Source organism: Amblyomma maculatum, chromosome 1 (assembly GCF_055883805.1).
Source record: "Amblyomma maculatum isolate TAMU_Amacu chromosome 1, ASM5588380v1, whole genome shotgun sequence".
Classification (NCBI taxonomy): Eukaryota; Metazoa; Arthropoda; class Arachnida; order Ixodida; family Ixodidae; genus Amblyomma; species Amblyomma maculatum.
The window spans coordinates 34,373,335-34,390,376 of NC_139344.1; the positions used below are offsets into that span (position 1 = coordinate 34,373,335).

General features: G+C 45.2%; 1 protein-coding gene across 3 annotated transcripts in view; it reads right to left on the reverse strand.

The window, feature by feature from the left end:
• The window catches only part of LOC146202114 (tachykinin-like peptides receptor 99D), a 59,314-nt gene that overhangs the window by 40,257 nt on the left and 2,015 nt on the right, over nt 1–17,042 (reverse strand). The gene's annotated exons all lie outside the window — the stretch shown is intronic.

A 17,042-nucleotide genomic window follows, 5' to 3' on the forward strand; every position in this document is an offset into this window, starting at 1 on the left:
AAGGGGTGCAGTGCAGCCACTTACGCAAATTTTCGACCCGGTTGCGCTCATCCGACGCTCCGCTCCTTCTACATTTGTGTGCTTCTCGAGGGGCTTGGTTTGTATTGCTTAGTTTGTGGCGTTTAGTGTCCCAAGACGACTCAGGCAATGAGGGACGCCGTAGTGGAAGACTCGGGAAATTTAGACCACCTGGGGTTTATTAACGTGCACTGACATCGCACAGCACACGGGCGCCTTGCTTTCCGCCTCCATCGAAAAGCAGCAGCCGAGGCCGGGATTCGATCCCGAATACTTTGGGAACAGTAGTCGAGCGCCGTAACCACTGCGCCGCCCTGGCGGGTTACGTTTTTTTTATTATTCGAGAAGTTTGCCATCAGGCATAGCGAAAAGGGAGAGGGGAGTAGGAGAAAGTTAGAAGAAGGAGTGTAAACAAGTCTCTCCTAAATAATCGCATAAGTTGCCGATAAACTGCGTTCACTTCCTCTGGTCACAGTCAAGGACCCACCGCAGGCTTACTTTCCGTAGGTAGCACTCTTTCACGAATGTCGTAGCTGAGCAGGTCCACACCGATGCTTCACATTGCACAGTTCCGGGGAAGCACCACAAAACGGGCCCTTGTCGGTCACTTGAAAGCGTTCGTCACGCCACCGATGACGCACAGAAGCGGTCAGAGCCGCTCCTGCCCGAATCCGGCGCCCAGATACCTCCTCCACGCGAGTGAGATTACGGGGGAGAGGGTACGAATACAGAGGAATTGGAGCCTGTGTTCGCTGGCGGAAAGATTCTTTCTCGGAAACATCTCGTGGGGCAGACAGCGTTAAACGTCATAACCAAGAACTTTCCGTCATAACCAAGAACCAAGAAGCAGAGACAACAATCGTAAATTTATGTTTGTGTCATGTTCGTTCATTTTCGCTTTGGGTTTATGTCTTCAAATAGTACTTCTACCTCATTTTTAGCCCGAACTGTGTTCCTTAAGATGTCCTGCATTGCGTAACCTGTTGTGTTTCTCTTCCTGAGGTTTATGCTGTGGAATCCTCGGATGCCCACCTCGGCATGCGTTTCAGATGACGCACTCTGGAAACGAAGGATCTTTCCACAGAGCCCGTTGCTCCGTCAGCAGCGACAGAATGAGAGTACAGAGAGGGCCTGGAGATGTCGTAGGGAACGAAATGACAGTAAAAAAAAGCACAGAATAGAAGATAAAGATTAGGGGACCGAGGTAAAGAAGCGAGAACAGATTGCTAGAGTTCGTGGGCTTCTAATAAAAATGCTCACGGGACGAAGGAGCGCACTAGGTACATAGCGAGAAATCAGCACGCAGAAAATGCGGGTGCTGAGTCAGTGTATATAGAGGCGGTGGGCAATAACTTTTTGCGGCAGACGGGAGTCCCGAGCTGCCGGCCGGCGCTATATATTAAGTAATTTCGGCATTACAGCGCAGTTGCTGCTCGCGGTGTACTCGCCGCCCCCGATTTATTTTTACTCTCTTTTTTTATGTATCTCGCAGCCGCGACTTTCCGCGACTGCTCGACGCCGTCACTTTCCGGGAAGCTGGAACAGAGTCCAGGACACGTAACTCCGGCTTTATCGTTTTTCGTGCACGCGAATAGCGTGAGCACATGTTCGTCTTGGCCCACTGATTTCTTATATTACCCTGCAACGAAGAGCCTCAGCTGCGGCTCACGCCCTCCGTCCTTAATGCAGTGCAAGCAGCTGGAGCGCGATCCCTGTCGCGCTTCCACTGGCTTCTCCTAAGCGCTTTTTTTTTTTTTTTTTCAGGCCACTTTCAATTAGTGTCCACAAGTTTCTCGATATTTTTAAGTTATAAGTTTCGGGGTATATTTTCAACGCTCGAAAAAGTACGCGAGAATTTTTTTTTTTTTTTTTTTTTTTTGCTACGTGGTTCAGTGACAGAGCAGCCTGCGCTTACAGATTCGTGGTGAGGTGATAGGTTGAAATTAATCTAGTTATTTATTTGAGGTGCTTGAGGGGCTAGAAGGAAGCAGTGGGTTAATAACAAGGTGAAAATAAAGGAAGTATTCTAGGCTTGCTTTGCAATAAGCGGGAATCGAAGCCCGCACTGTGCCAGCCGGTTATCTCAAGATGTGCGCTCGCGCCTACCTATGGTTGCATATCAATAACTCGCCTACAGTCACCAGCGCAGCGGAGCGCTGCTGACGGCTCGGTACGGATCTAGCGGTACGGATCTAGCGGGAAGATGTCACTGTCTATAGGCGCATGGCCGGCAGTCGGTCAGCAGCGGCGCTTTCCGGCCGGCCCACTCGCCACGCAGGCAAAAGGCTGTCGCCGCCTTCGCCGCAATAACGGCGCTCGGCGTAAGCCCGGGGTCGAGGTCTCGTGTCGCGCAGACCGCGGCCACTTTCCGTCGGAAGCCGATATTGGACGCTCCGCGCCTGGCAAACTTGTTTGCTCAGTTACTAGAGGGACCGGAGCCATCCCCCCCCCCCCCCCCCCCCCTCCCCTCCAGCTACGGCGGCGTTTTCTGATCTCCTCCCTTCGCTATAGGAGTGCCCGCCGCGACGCGCTGATCAATGCTACCGCCTGGAGACGCGCACTATTGACGACGATGCATCGCGACGCGCTGAACCGATGCGCTTCTTGGAGGACCCACTTACCCCCATCACCTCGGCCTCCTCCATCGTCCTTTTTTTTCCTCGCTCCTCGCCGCCACGGCTGCTATGCCTTTGATGCTCGCGTTTTAGTTTGTTCTTGAAGCGTGTAACGCGATCTTATCCCGATGGAGACCGCTGACAGTGATGGGTGAAAATGAGGAAGCAGCCAAGTGAAGAAAACCAACGCCGCAGAAGGGCAGAAAAATAAATGACCCATCCCAGAGGTGCAAGGGTAGAATGCTTTTAGCCCTGGCTAAAAACAAGGTAGAGAAAAGGCATATGAGAAGGAGAAACCCCGAACAGACTGCACTGTACCGGCAAAGATGCAGCTTAGGGCACATATATAATTTGCTTTACTAATAGGCCATTTCTGGCGAGACCCCTCGTGATATGAGCAAAATGAATCGAACATATTTTATTTGAGGAAGCTCTCGGTCCCGGAAAGATGGCAAGTGGGATGAGTGCAAAACAGAAATTGTTACAGACTGTGGCGAAGTTTGAAATATACTAATAACCAGGAAACACAGCTGCGCCACAATTAATATGACTCAGAATATTACAAACAAAAGCCAGAGATGAATACAGAGAAGCTCTTGACTCTCTACTTATGCTGGCTGAACTTCGGCGTATACATGCGCGTATAGCAGCGATGGGTTCACAACTGCTACAGTCAGACTTGTGACGCAACCGGGAACGCTTAACGTGATATAGCGTTGAATTAAGGCCCCTATTCTCCAGAAGATGCGGCTTCAGCGTATGCGTTGTCGGTTTAGTGAGCCAAAAGTCGTAGCCGTAAGTCTGTCAGATTACATAAAGTTGGCAGGTGATATGCCCGAGCACTGATCCGTCGGCGGTTTATGTGACGTCACAAAATCACATGACATGATCGAGTATGCAGGAGCTGCCAACTCGGGTAGCTCCTGTTAGATGAGAAGGGGAGATGGGAATCGAACACACCGAAACACTTTCGATCCGTAACTGGAATATCCGTAATGGGAGCTATTACCACCGTCTCATCATGTCCTTAATGACGGATTTTTTTTTTCTTTTTTGTCGTTTTGGCGTCTGCAATTCGCTCTTGGGAACTAACACGGTTCAGACGAACACGGGGCAGTTGTATGCTATCCCAGAAGATGTAATTTCCGAGCCGAAATGTGAGCGATATATATATATATATATATATATATATATATATATATATATATATATATATAGACAGATCAATTAAGGGAAATGAGGGTGCTCGTTATAATTCATGAAGGAAAGAAGCCAACAGTCGGCGAGGCCAAGGAAAGCGTTGGGGATGGTACTTTGTCTTTTTTTTTTTAAAGTTTACTTGGGTAGTCACAGAAATTAGTAATGTAATCTATTTAGGGGAAAGATAATTAAACACAAAGTGTTTAATTATCTTTGTGTAATTACTTTGTGTTTAATTATCTTTCCCCTAAATAGATTACATTACTAATTTCTGTGACTATCCAAGTAAACTTAAAAAAAAAAAAGACATAAAGTACCATCCCCAACGCTTTCCTTGGCCTCGCTGACTGTTGGCTTCTTTCCTTCATATATATATATATATATATATATATATATATATATATATATATATATATATATATATATATATATATATATATATATATATATATATATATATATATATATATATATATATATATATATATATATATATATATATATATATATATTCAAACCAGGCAGAACACGAACAGGAAACGAATACTAGCCGAGTGCTTCAAGTGACCCACGTGAAGACACATTCGAGAGAAGACGAAAACAGGGACACAAGAGGAGATGAGTGAGTATGCCCAATTAGAAAGCTAAGATAAAACAAACGAAGAGCCTCAGCGATGTGTCCGCTGAATGCGTCAAGTGCCTCAAGGCTGCACTACACAGGGAGAGAATAATGTCTGACTCTTTCTCGCTAATACTAAAGACACTGTTGAATGCCTCTTTTTTTTTTTTTTTTTTTTTTTTTGTATATGCCTGCCGGGAACAACGAGTTCGTTAATGCCCTGGTAAAAAGGCAGCGTTCTTTGTGGGGCCAGGGAGATGTCGTGAAGCGCGTGAATAGGTCAAACCTTATTTAAATAAAAGTTTAACAAAATTCAAATAACATAGCTGCTTGCAAAGAAGCTCAAGATCCTTCCATCAGGTACGAAAAACGTTAATGGATAGCGTTCTCTGCCCCCTTGGAATATGTTAGCTTTTCTGGAAGAAGCAGAAAAGGTAAGAATCCGCTATACAAAAAACGTTTTTGGAGCTTTAAAAAATTAGACAAAAATTTTTACTTTTCCCCTCGCCATAGACAGGATGATGTATCTCGGAAAATGACGTACAACCCTTGAGAAAGAAAGAAAGAAAGAAAGAAAGAAAGAAAGAAAGAAAGAAAGAAAGAAAGAAAGAAAGAAAGGGGGAGAAGAGGAGGGTGACCTGATTTACGATGCTGGCAACCAGAAGGGCCAAAGGGCAATGCGCAGCCTTCTTTATTCTTTTGTTGTCGCATTGGAATGCCACGTAAACAGGTCTATTAAACTGAACACATACGTAAACTACTTCGTTCTAGTAACACACAATGGGTACGTCCTGTGGGTACCACTGGATGCATTTAGCACAGCGAAGACGTACTAGCGTAGACGTATACCGGTGTACCGGACCCCTTCTTACGTAGGCGCAGTGGCCGCCATTACCTCCACCCCTGTCAATGCGCATGCACAGGAGGCGTTCGGTAAATCGGTATATAAGTCTACATCAGTACATCTTCACTATGCTAAATCTCTCTAGCCTCTGCTAATTCATACTGCAGTAGCCGCATGTCAGCTGTATGCGACTCAAGGGCTGGCGTCTAAAATAGCACGCACCCTTAAGATACGTAATTCCACCCAGCCTTCATCAATGTGCCGCTAGGAAAATCGCAACGCATGACACCGCTGCTAGTGACTATTGGCGATTTTCGAGAAATCGACAAGCTGCGGCGCCGCCGAAACTATATAGTTCAAGAGGAAAAGGCGCCGCGGTGGTGCAGTGGTAAGACGCCCGACTACTGGCAGGAATACCCGGGTTCGAACCCGACCTCGGCGGCTGCGTTTCGACGGAGGCGAAGCGAAGAGGCGTCCGTGTGCTGTGCCATGCCAGCGCACGTTAAAGATCCCCAGGTGGTCGAAATTAATCCGTAGCCCTCACGGCTCCTCTTTCTGTCTTTCCACTTTAACTCCTACCTTCCTCCCTTACCTTACGGCGCGGTTCAGGTGTCCACAGACACAAGTGTAACAGATACTGCGCCTTTCCCTTCCTGTGAACCAATTACGCGCTCGGATCCACGTCGTTTGCTCAATTGCCAGCATAGTTCACCGATATACATTCGAGCGTTGCTCTAAGAGTTTTGATGCAAAATATATATCTGAGGAGAGCTGCTGCGTAGATGAGTGCATGCTAGCGAGAAACAAGAGCCAGGAAATGCCATTGTGCGAGCTTCAGGAAGTTTCCGTCCTGTTGTTTAACGCTTTCAGTAACATGCCAGCGCAGTTACATTCACGTATCTAAGCAACCTACCCATGTTTTTCAACGGTGATTTCTGTGGAGTCTAGGGCCCGTGGGCTTAGGAGGCACTGTTATTTAAAAAACATACGACTGAACTTACTCCCACTGAGGGGCAGTTCAAGCGCGAAGTTCACAGCGCACGGCTATCTGTAATTGCAGGCCTTATTACGGGTTACGAGTACGCTAGTACGGTGCATTGCTATGCACAGTGAGAGTCGAGGGTGGGGCCATGGTTTTGTTAGAATTATATGATTATTTTGAGACTGGGGTTCCTAATGCGCCCGCCGATATCGGATGCTTGACAATAAACTTTAGTTTCTTCAAGCAGACAGCGCACAAAAAAAAGGGGGGACCTCATTGTTCCTGCTTTCCACCCGCGTAGGTGATTACAAACCCATTTTATATTTAAGGTAATATATAACTAACGATACTTATGGGAACAAAAACGAAGCCTGAAAGGATGCAACTTTTATCGCGTAGATTTAAGCAACAGTGACTGGTGCCCTTTCGCCGAGCCTCGCTTACCTCAGGTGCTTAACAAAAAAAAAAAAGAAAAAAAAAAATGCGTTTGTAGATTTGTCACTCACCCATTTTTTAAGGATATCGGTCATCGATACTATTGAGTACAAATTATTTAAGACAGATGCGTTGACACTACCACTCCGCCCCGCCACGGTGGCTAATTGGTTATTGCGCTCGACTGCTTAACCAAAGAACTCGGGATCAGATCCCGGCCGCGGCGGCCGCTTTTCGGTGGAGGCGAAACCCATGGCGTCCGTGTGCTGTGCCATGCCAGTGCACGTTTGGTCGAAATTTCTGGAACCCTCTTCTACGACCGCCTCCCATGGCCTGAATCGGTATGGAATGTTAAACCCTAACTTACGAACGTGGAACCAGCGAAGGCAGACGCAGGACAAGCATTTTTAATCAACCTTCCCAGCAACTTACTCCCCTAAAATGCTAAAGCCAAGAGACGCCACCAAATCAAACCTCTTTCACTCCGCCTTCAGACCTGCTGTTTTCAAATGCTAGCGATTTCTTCCTAAGCCTTCCTTCATTCTTTTACAACCTCGAGAAATGAGGCTGTTTGTCTTGCCTCACCGACTAACACGCACGGGCTATTGTGCAGTTTTAAAGCAAGCGCGGTTTTACTTGTGCTGATTTCGGAAAGCTCGAGCATTTGTCCCGAGCCCCGCCATATTTAATCCCTTGAGACATCCCCGAAAAATTTATGCGTACGAGTGCGGGTCGTTCAAAGGGTTCGCGGAAACATTCAAACTGCTGCGCAAACAACACTCAATCTGTGCTTTTATTGGCGCTTTGAAACAATGGAAACCACGTTCGCAGCACCCACATAAGAATACTTCAGATTTTGTTTTAAATTTGCTTTCAAACAGCACGATAAGCAAAAAGGAGAAGTTGAAATGTGACAGCTTGTGCAGAAAAAAAAAACGCGTTTTTACAGCGGAAACCTAAATGCCTCTAAAGCAGCAGACAGAACAGAATATTTAGTTGCATCAAGTTTAATCAATAAGCGCAAGGTAACCGACATATGAAAGCACTACATGTAAAAGAATCGAGCATGCTTTAAAAAACGGAGGTAGCTTAAAAGCAGTCATTACGGAACTAAGTATAGGCACAAATCAGGTGAATGCGCTTAAGGCAACGCCACTGCCAATATGAATAAGTTAGTTAATGCAACCCAAAAGTTCTACAGTGATTTGTGCAGCAATGAACGTAATCAGGAAACTAATGAGAAACGTAGTAGCGCAGGACAGTCGGACGTTCTGGCGGTAGCGAAAGATAGAATAAAGAAAGCCGAAGCAAAATAAAGGGGAAAGCTGCTGAGGGAATGTCACGTAACTGCCGATCTATTGAAATACGCTGGAGAATGGTGCTAGAAAAGCTGGTCAACCAATATACGCAATGCCTCCTGACCGTGCCCAGCGTACCGGAACCTTGGAAAAACGCTAACACCATCTTAATCCACTAGAAAGGGGCTGTCAAGACTTGGAGAAGGGACCGATCAGCTCACTGTTCGTTGCCTACAAGGTATTGAGTTGTGTGATCGTTAATAGAATCACAAGGAGAGAGAAACTATTTAATGAAAACTGCAGAGAATACAGCCGGTATCTTAAATACGCTGACTTGTTACGCTGCTCATAAAGGAAACGTAAGGGAGAAAGAAGGGAAGAGAGGGGTTCAGAGGACGGGAAAAAAGAATAAAAGAAAGAAAGTGAGATCATAGAAGGTGGAATGAACTGCTCCAAAGTGGTATGTTAGAAAAGAATGAGAGGGGACAAATGTCCTCCAAATAGGCTGACTGTGTAATTTGCTAGGAGATCGTGCAATGCCAAGGAACGTGGACCTTTTAGGTTCGTGCAGGAGTCCTTTATCATCTAGATAAAAATGTTATCTGCCCGCCTCTGCTGCCTGTGGTGAGAAAAGGGACCTAACACATAATCGACTGCTAGCGGCATTGAATGAGCGACTCGATTAGATGCTCACATGCGTACTGCTTTTAGCATACGCTGGACATTCGAACAAACTGTGCGTCACTGTTTACACTGCGGCGCGGTTGTCGCAGAAGGGAGTGTTCACGTGTCCTAAATAGTACAGTAAGCTGTGAATGCAGCGTTGAGGCGCAGTCAATGGTAAAGAGCTTCCAGATGGTGCGAAACTCGGTTCGGTAGTCGACATATCAGATGTGGGTCAATGGAATGAAGAAAGGAATACTGATTGTTCGGCAGGCTCCAAAGCCGGCTCTTCGTGCAGTTAGATGCTGAACACTGAGGGCTTCCTCGTCCCCCTTTTCTTTAGCCAGGATGCCACAGTGAGCTGGTATCCACACAAGTGTTATAGGGGACGACAACCTTAAATTTCAATCAATCCGACTACCAGGCAGGCTTTCCGGGAAGGCTACTCAACACACTATGAATCAAGTGAAAGAGATACCGCAGAATACAACCAACCCTTATATGTACACTGCTCGTCCCCCGTAACTTGAGTCACGCTTTAAAAATTAAAGGGGCTTCAGGCAAAAAGTGAACCGAATATATGATGTTAGCACTAGTCTATACCGTTACGCAGGCTACTTTCTATTTTCCCCCTTGAAAGATGAATAAATATGTCTACTTACACAAACATTTAAATAATGGATGCAGACCTCAAATGTGAATTGCAACGTTGTAGAGCACTTACAGAGACCTCGTGTTTTACTGTCTCCTACAGGATATATCTAACTAGTCCCTTTTTACGCGCTCCAAAGTAAGTCTGAGATGTATGGAAAGAAGAGCGTGTGAGGAGGCGCTTCCACTGCTCTCCAGCGACGGATGAACACGTTTGGCTACTGCGTGACTGTGGCCACAGAGATGAAACAGTAAGCGAAATGAAAGCAGAAAATAGCTTTAAAACGGAAGTTACACTTCTGCCATGGCAAGCCTGAAGTCATGTCAGTCTTAGAAATGATCTCAAGTGCGGCCCGAGGATCCGGGGCCGCAGCACTGCCGCTGACTTCTTAACCCGTGCGGCGCGCGTAGCAGGCGGCGATTACGTCTACTTCTGCTACTTCGCTCCCCTGGTTCCCCATCTTCTTCTTCTTCTTCTTCTTCTTCTTCTTCTTCTTCTTCTTCTTCTTCTTCTTCTTCTTCTTCTTCTTCTTCTTCTTCTTCTTCTTCTTCTTCTTCTTCTTCTTCTTCTTCTTCTTCTTCTTCTTCTTCTTCTTCTTCTTCTTCTTCACACAACTGCTAAACTTCATTCGTACCGGTACATACCTCCCCAAATATGCAACACTGCCTGACACAATGCCACACAGCCTTCCAGTTCCCTCTCTACCTTTTCCATCCACCTCCACCGCTGCCCGAGTTGATCGCCTACTGGGACCTCCCCCTTTAAATGTCATCGACCCCATCGTGTTGCCTAGACACGGTTGGGATTTCCTTGAGGTGTCCTTAATCGACCTTTGATCTGTAAACTAAGTTCAGCTAAGTTGAAGCCGAACAAGCTTTTTATTCTGTTTCAAATAAAGAACATTCTTCCAGTATAGCTTTAATTTGTGCCATCAGGCAATGAAAGCCAGATTCCCACGCACCTACAACCGGTATCACACACCCTATCGCTTCCTCATGACCACCGATATACTGCATCCGACCTTGTACATCCACCGCACGCTGGAGAGCAGCACAATAGCAGTGTGCAAAAGCCTCCTCACATTACTGGTTTAAATTTCGAGGGACTAAGTAAAACATATCGTACGGGGAAGCAATTTGAATAGTGGTTTTTGAAGGGGCTCACCAACTTCGCGTATCACACTTGCGGTCTGCGGCTAACATTTAAGAATCGTAGTAATAAAACGTAGTAATCAATGAAAAAAGTACAACCTGAGGTACTCTGGGCTAGTGCCAACATCATGCATTCAGTTCAATTAGTGTCCGAAGTGCCTTTCATTTTTAGAATCTTGATTTTAGTTACGTGGGACAATCTGTATAGCCTTCACAGAGTACGAGCAACCTCAGTAGTCATGCAGGCCTTTCGGAACCTGGTAAAGAAGCAGGACGATATCTAAATATCGTAGAAAATCTCTAGAATGGCTGCACAACTCCCATAGCCCTCCACAAATGAAGCCCCGAAACATCAACAAGGATGAATGTCAGGCATGCAAACATGAGCTTCCTACTGTTATACCACTCTGTACATTATGCTATTCACCGCGTGTTTGCAGAAGATATTCAGTGACCTAGATTGGGAACAGTCATGGATAACATTGACTGGTTCGATTTGATTTGGTTTGTAGGTTTAACGTCCCAAAGCGACTCAAGCTATGAGAGACGCTGTAAGGAGGGCTCCGGAAATTTCGACCACCTGAGGTTCTTTAATGACAATATTAATTGGAAAATACCTTAGTAACTTGCAATTCGCGATGACATTGTCTTGCTAAGTAACCTAGGATACCAACTGCAAAACATGAAAAATAATCTAGACAGGCAAAGTGGAACACTAATTATTATGGAAAATAATGTCCAACAGTCTCGGAAAGGAATAACAGTTGACGAATGGTTGAGAGTAGTTGGACGTGGTAAAGGAATGCATCTACTTGGAGCAGGTAGTGAGTGCAGATCCGTAGCGAGACGGTTAACGAACTAGAGGAATAGGAATGGTGTGGAGCGCATTTGGTAGATCCTCTCAGATCATGAATGACAGTTTACCAGCGCCAAGAGAAAAATATATAACTGCTCTAAGAGGTGCTTATCTATGGGGCAGAGACGTGGAGTCTAAAGAACGGCTAAACATATATTGAGGTCAAATCAGCGAGCTATGCAAAGTAAAATGATAGGTGTAACGTTAAGAAACAGGAAACGTGCAGAGTGGGTCAGGGAACTAACGCGGGTTACTGACATCCACAGTCGAGCTCAAAGAGCAGGGTATGTATTGGGATTGAAGGATAACCGATGGCTGTTACGGGTCACTGATTGGATTCCAAGATAATATATGCGTAGCAGGTGGCGGTGGAAAATTAGGTGGCGGATGAGGTTAGAAAGTTTGCGGGGAGAAAAGGAGCCGCCGCTGGCGCAGGACCAGGTCAGCCTTTTAAGACTGTTTGTGTAGAATTGTGTGCAGTGCCACAAAGCTATTTTTAAAACAGTGCTCTCTAGCTAGCGATATTCTTTTTCAGGCGAATTAAACATAATTGATTTTTCTTCATGGACACTAGTGAACGCAGCAAATGATATTTTGCAGAACAGTGAGCTTAGTAGCCTGCTTTCCGCCATTTCGTTGACGGCAGATTTTTCCGCCTGTACCAAATTCCACAGTTTTCTTTTTCTGGATATCTCTCCATGTAAATCTTCGGCGCAAAAATGGTTGCACAGTCGTTGCAGCATTAATTTTAGAGACCTTAATGTATTCATATTGCAATTTCCATTTCCTAGCACTTCAACAATTTGAATTCCAAATTTACACGTTTTCTAAAAAAATAAACGTTTAGGGTTTTAGTTGGAAATACAAACAGTTAGGCCCGGATACGCCAAGTAATCTTTGTTTCGATCGAAGCATGAAAAATATTCTGAAAGGGCCAACTGGAGACGTAGGTAAAAAAGAGTTATCTCAAAAAGAGTAACTATCTCAGATAGTTGGTATTCTACCATCACATTCATCTAATTTAGCGCAATAGACAGTACAGAATGATGGGAGGAAGACGAAAACAAGTGTCCATGTTCGTTTTCCTGAGCCTTCCTCCCTTCTGTTTACCCTTGGGATGTATGGGCAAAGCATGAAATCCATAAGCTTGAAACACCTCTTTTGATCGGTGGGAAGGTGCTGCTGACTAGCGATATCCTGCAGGCCCCCCCCCCCCCCCCCCCCCCCCCCCGAACAGGTCCTCAGTGCAGCCAAAGCCAGTGGAGCCCTGGAATAAGGACCCCACCCTTAAGCTCAAGCAGGCCAGTTTTGTTTATTAAAGTGTTTTTTTCCCTCCTCATGATAAACAAGATGAATTAAGAAACATAGGGGTATGCCCTTGGCCTGCAGTGAGCACAGTTAGTCTCACAATGATGAAGAGCTTCAATGCGCAAGTGTTTTGCGCACTCAAGACAAAGCACGCAAAATGCGAAATGTTCAAGGCAGGAGCGCTTGCTTTGAGCATCCTGCGCCTGGCAGCATTCCCGTAGCGTTCGTCGGCGGCATGGCGCGTCCGTGTTAGCGCAGCCGCAGTCGCTATCAGCGCTCACGGGCGGCCGCTGTATTCGGGCTTCCTTCAGGGCACAGGAAGAACTTCCATTGAAAAGCTAGCTTCTCAGAAATTGCATCATATGTTGTTCTTGACTCACAAGGTCGTTGTGGACAACGTAAAAACATTTTAGCATTGATTACTTGATTTAAAAACCCTAACAGAGCACGAACTGAAACACACACACACACACACACACACACACACACACACACACACACACACACACACACACACACACACACACACACACACACACACACACACACACACACACACACACACACACACACACACACACACACACACACACACACACACACACACACACGCACACACACACAGACACACACACACACGCGCGCGCGCACGCACGAACGCACGCACGCGCGCACACACACACACACACACACGCACGCACGCACGCACGCGCGCACAGACACACACACACACACACGCACGCACGCACACACACACACACACACGCACACACACACACACACACATTAGAGCCCAGGGGGTCTATTTGTGAGCCACACTGTGGTTTTTAATGCATTCTCAGGTTTCCAAACTTGCTGAAGGCAAGATTTTTCGTCCTACCCTCCCCAATGGCTAGGACTTCCACGATTGTTAAAGAAGTCGTAATACGGCTTAAAAGCAAACCAACTCGGCTCTGAACTTTTGACAAAGGTTGTACGTACGTAGGTACGTATGTACATACGTACGGTCTTACATACATACGTACGTACGTACGTACGTACGTACATACATACATACATACATACATACATACATACATACATACATACATACATACATACATACATACATACATACATACATACATACATACATACATACATACATACATACATACATACATACATACATACATACATACATACATACATACATACATACATACATACATACATACATACATACATACATACATACATACATACATACAGATAGGGGGAGAGAATCGAGCTTACTGGGGCAGCTTTTAATTGCGAGGCGACGGCGGGATACTGTAAAATACTGGTGTGCAGATGTTGACCGGAATGGTCTAAGCTTGTGATGAGTGGCAAAAATATTCGGTTAAGGTCTTTCGTGCACTGACACCAAGTACGCAATACTTGTATAGAAAAGCGAAAGGTTATTATTCAGCTAGCTGCCTCACAAATATTTGAAAATAATTGTGAAGCAGCTTTGGAACACAAATATGCATTTATGAACACAAAGCAGGCTCTGCTTTACTGTGTAGTCATAAGAGCGTATATATATTGATTATTATCGTGCATTTATATCTGAAGAAAAAAAAAAACCTTCGTTCAAAAACTCTTTCTCCCAATTTGTCCAAACTTTCTGGCCTTCAAGAAAGTGAGAAAGAACACCGATGGGACAATTAGACGAAAACTCGTTTTATTATGAACGCTTTCTATATGCTCCCACGGAAGTTCGCGAAACGCTAGCCAACCACACGAATGCCGGGACTCGCTCTTGCTGAGAGCCATACGAACTGCGCATGTATATGACTGCGCACTATGCATACGCCGAATAGTTTATACAAAAATATTATTTAAAAAATGGAGGACAGTATTTCTGGTAGCGGCGGCATCTGACACCGAGCTCGGAGACGGCCTGAGCTGCGGTGGCGGAAAAAGAAGACAGTAAGTGTAAATAAAAGAGGGCAGTGATAGGGAGACAGGACAGGGTAGGGGCGTGGTAAAGATAATTTTTTAATCATTCAGCGTAAGAGTGCGACACCCGGCCACGACTGTCTTAGCATTCGCATAGAATGCAAGTAAGGATTTGGTGCCAAGTGCCGGATCTTCAAAGCCGGCGCTCCTGTCACCGAGGCGCTGGACTTCGCGCGCTCCATTCTTATGGGGCATCAGCACAGTGATAAGCGTACTTCGTTGCCTTGATCTCGGATACCGAAGACCAGTAGCTGGTGCGTACCTGAACCCTGACCATCGGGACTATCCGCGCAAGCACTTGATGCTGCTTCACGGAGTTTTTTTTTTTTCTTTTTTTTTTTATTTCGAGACGTTTGCTTAACCACGATACCGGATTACTCTTTGGGCTAGGCTACAATTCCCTGACAACGCTGCTATTGGAAAACTTGTGTCTTCACGAACAGACAGGACTTACATACGACTTTATAAGTAGCGGCTAAAGTTTGATCATGTATAATGTCTAATCATTATTCTTTCCACGACTTAAAGGGTAACTTTGGTCACTCCAGGCCAGTAATGGTGCTTCAGCTTGAGACGTGGCAGCATCATTTTTTTTTTAACATTTGAAAAATAAAGGTTTTGCTAACTCAGTCGCGCAATCTAAGTTTAACCAAAAAAATGCGGCGTATGTACATTTCTGAGCCGCGCAATAACGATAACACCGTGACAGAAAACATCTGTCCGAACGGCAGAAATTGTGCGAGACAATATTTTGCTGCATGGAGAGGTCTTTTTGTTGTTGTTGTTGTTGTTGACTTCCTTGTCCATTGCCGCTGTGGTGTTTATATACTTTAGAGTGTCAACCAACTGGCTGAACTTTCTATTTTACAGAAGTAATCTGCGCCACGCTTCTCGCTTTGAAGCTTACAAACAGGATTAACTTTAATATTGCGCACTTCTTAACCACACACACACACACACACACACACACACACACACACACACACACACACACACACACATATATATATATATATATATATATATATATATATATATATATATATATATATATATATATAAGAGGGTTCTAGCACAGCTTTCGCCCTCGCTCTTGATCACGTTCTGCGTGACGCTGGCGGTAACAAAGGACGTTCTACGTCCGCCGCTATGGCTGAGGGTGGCGCTGGTGAACACTCTCAAGGTTCGTATACAGACAACATAAATACCCAAACAAGTAGCAGGGGGGACAGCGGCCGATGTAGCTCAGTTGGTAGAGCACCGGACGCGATATTCGGAGGTCGTGGGTTCGGATCCCACCATCGGCACGTTGTTTTTTCTTCTACTTTGTGTTTAATTATCTTTCCCCTAAACAGATTACATTACTAATTTCTGTGAATATCTAAGCAAACATAAAAAAAAAGACATAAAAGTACCATCCCCAACGCTTTCCTTGGCCTCGCCGACTGTTGGCTTCTTTTCCTTCATGTATTATAACGAGCACCCTCATTTCCCCTTAATTGATCTGCTTGTAGCTTACGGGGCTCTCGGTTCTGGCAGTCTTGAAGCCATAGGTAGCGTAAGAGGGTTCTAGCACAGCTTTCGCCCTCGCTCTTGATCACGTTCTGCGTGACGCTGGCGGTAACAAAGGACGTTCTACGTCCGCCGCTATGGCTGAGGGTGGCGCTGGTGAACACTCTCAAGGTTCGTATACAGACAACATAAATACCCAAACAAGTAGCAGGGGGGACAGCGGCCGATGTAGCTCAGTTGGTAGAGCACCGGACGCGATATTCGGAGGTCGTGGGTTCGGATCCCACCATCGGCACGTTGTTTTTTCTTCTACTTTGTGTTTAATTATCTTTCCCCTAAACAGATTACATTACTAATTTCTGTGAATATCTAAGCAAACATAAAAAAAAAAGACATAAAAGTACCATCCCCAACGCTTTCCTTGGCCTCGCCAACTGTTGGCTTCTTTTCCTTCATATATATATATATATATATATATATATATATATATATATATATATATATATATATATTTTTTTTTTTTTTTTTTTTTGAGGTGCCAGAACAACGAAAGAACCTGACGGGGATGTGCCAAGCTGAGAGACGAGCATTCCGTCTTAAGGTCACGGAGTCGCTAAGTGATCATGCGAGTGTAAGTTTCGAGTTTCTTTGGGATGCTTTCTTTTTCGGACTTTATTTTTCACTTCATCGCCCTAGCAGCCGGATTTCGTTTGCGACCAAGACAATTCGGTTCTATTAAAAACAATACCAAGATAATCTTCCGCTATGCCCTGCCCGCATACTCATCGAATAGTCCGCGAAATAAAATAAACGAATAACGGAACACGATTTGCTCCTAACAGAAAGATAAATAAAAAGTGACGAAAGTGAGCGCCCATGGACACATTCAGCCCTCCACGTGCAAAT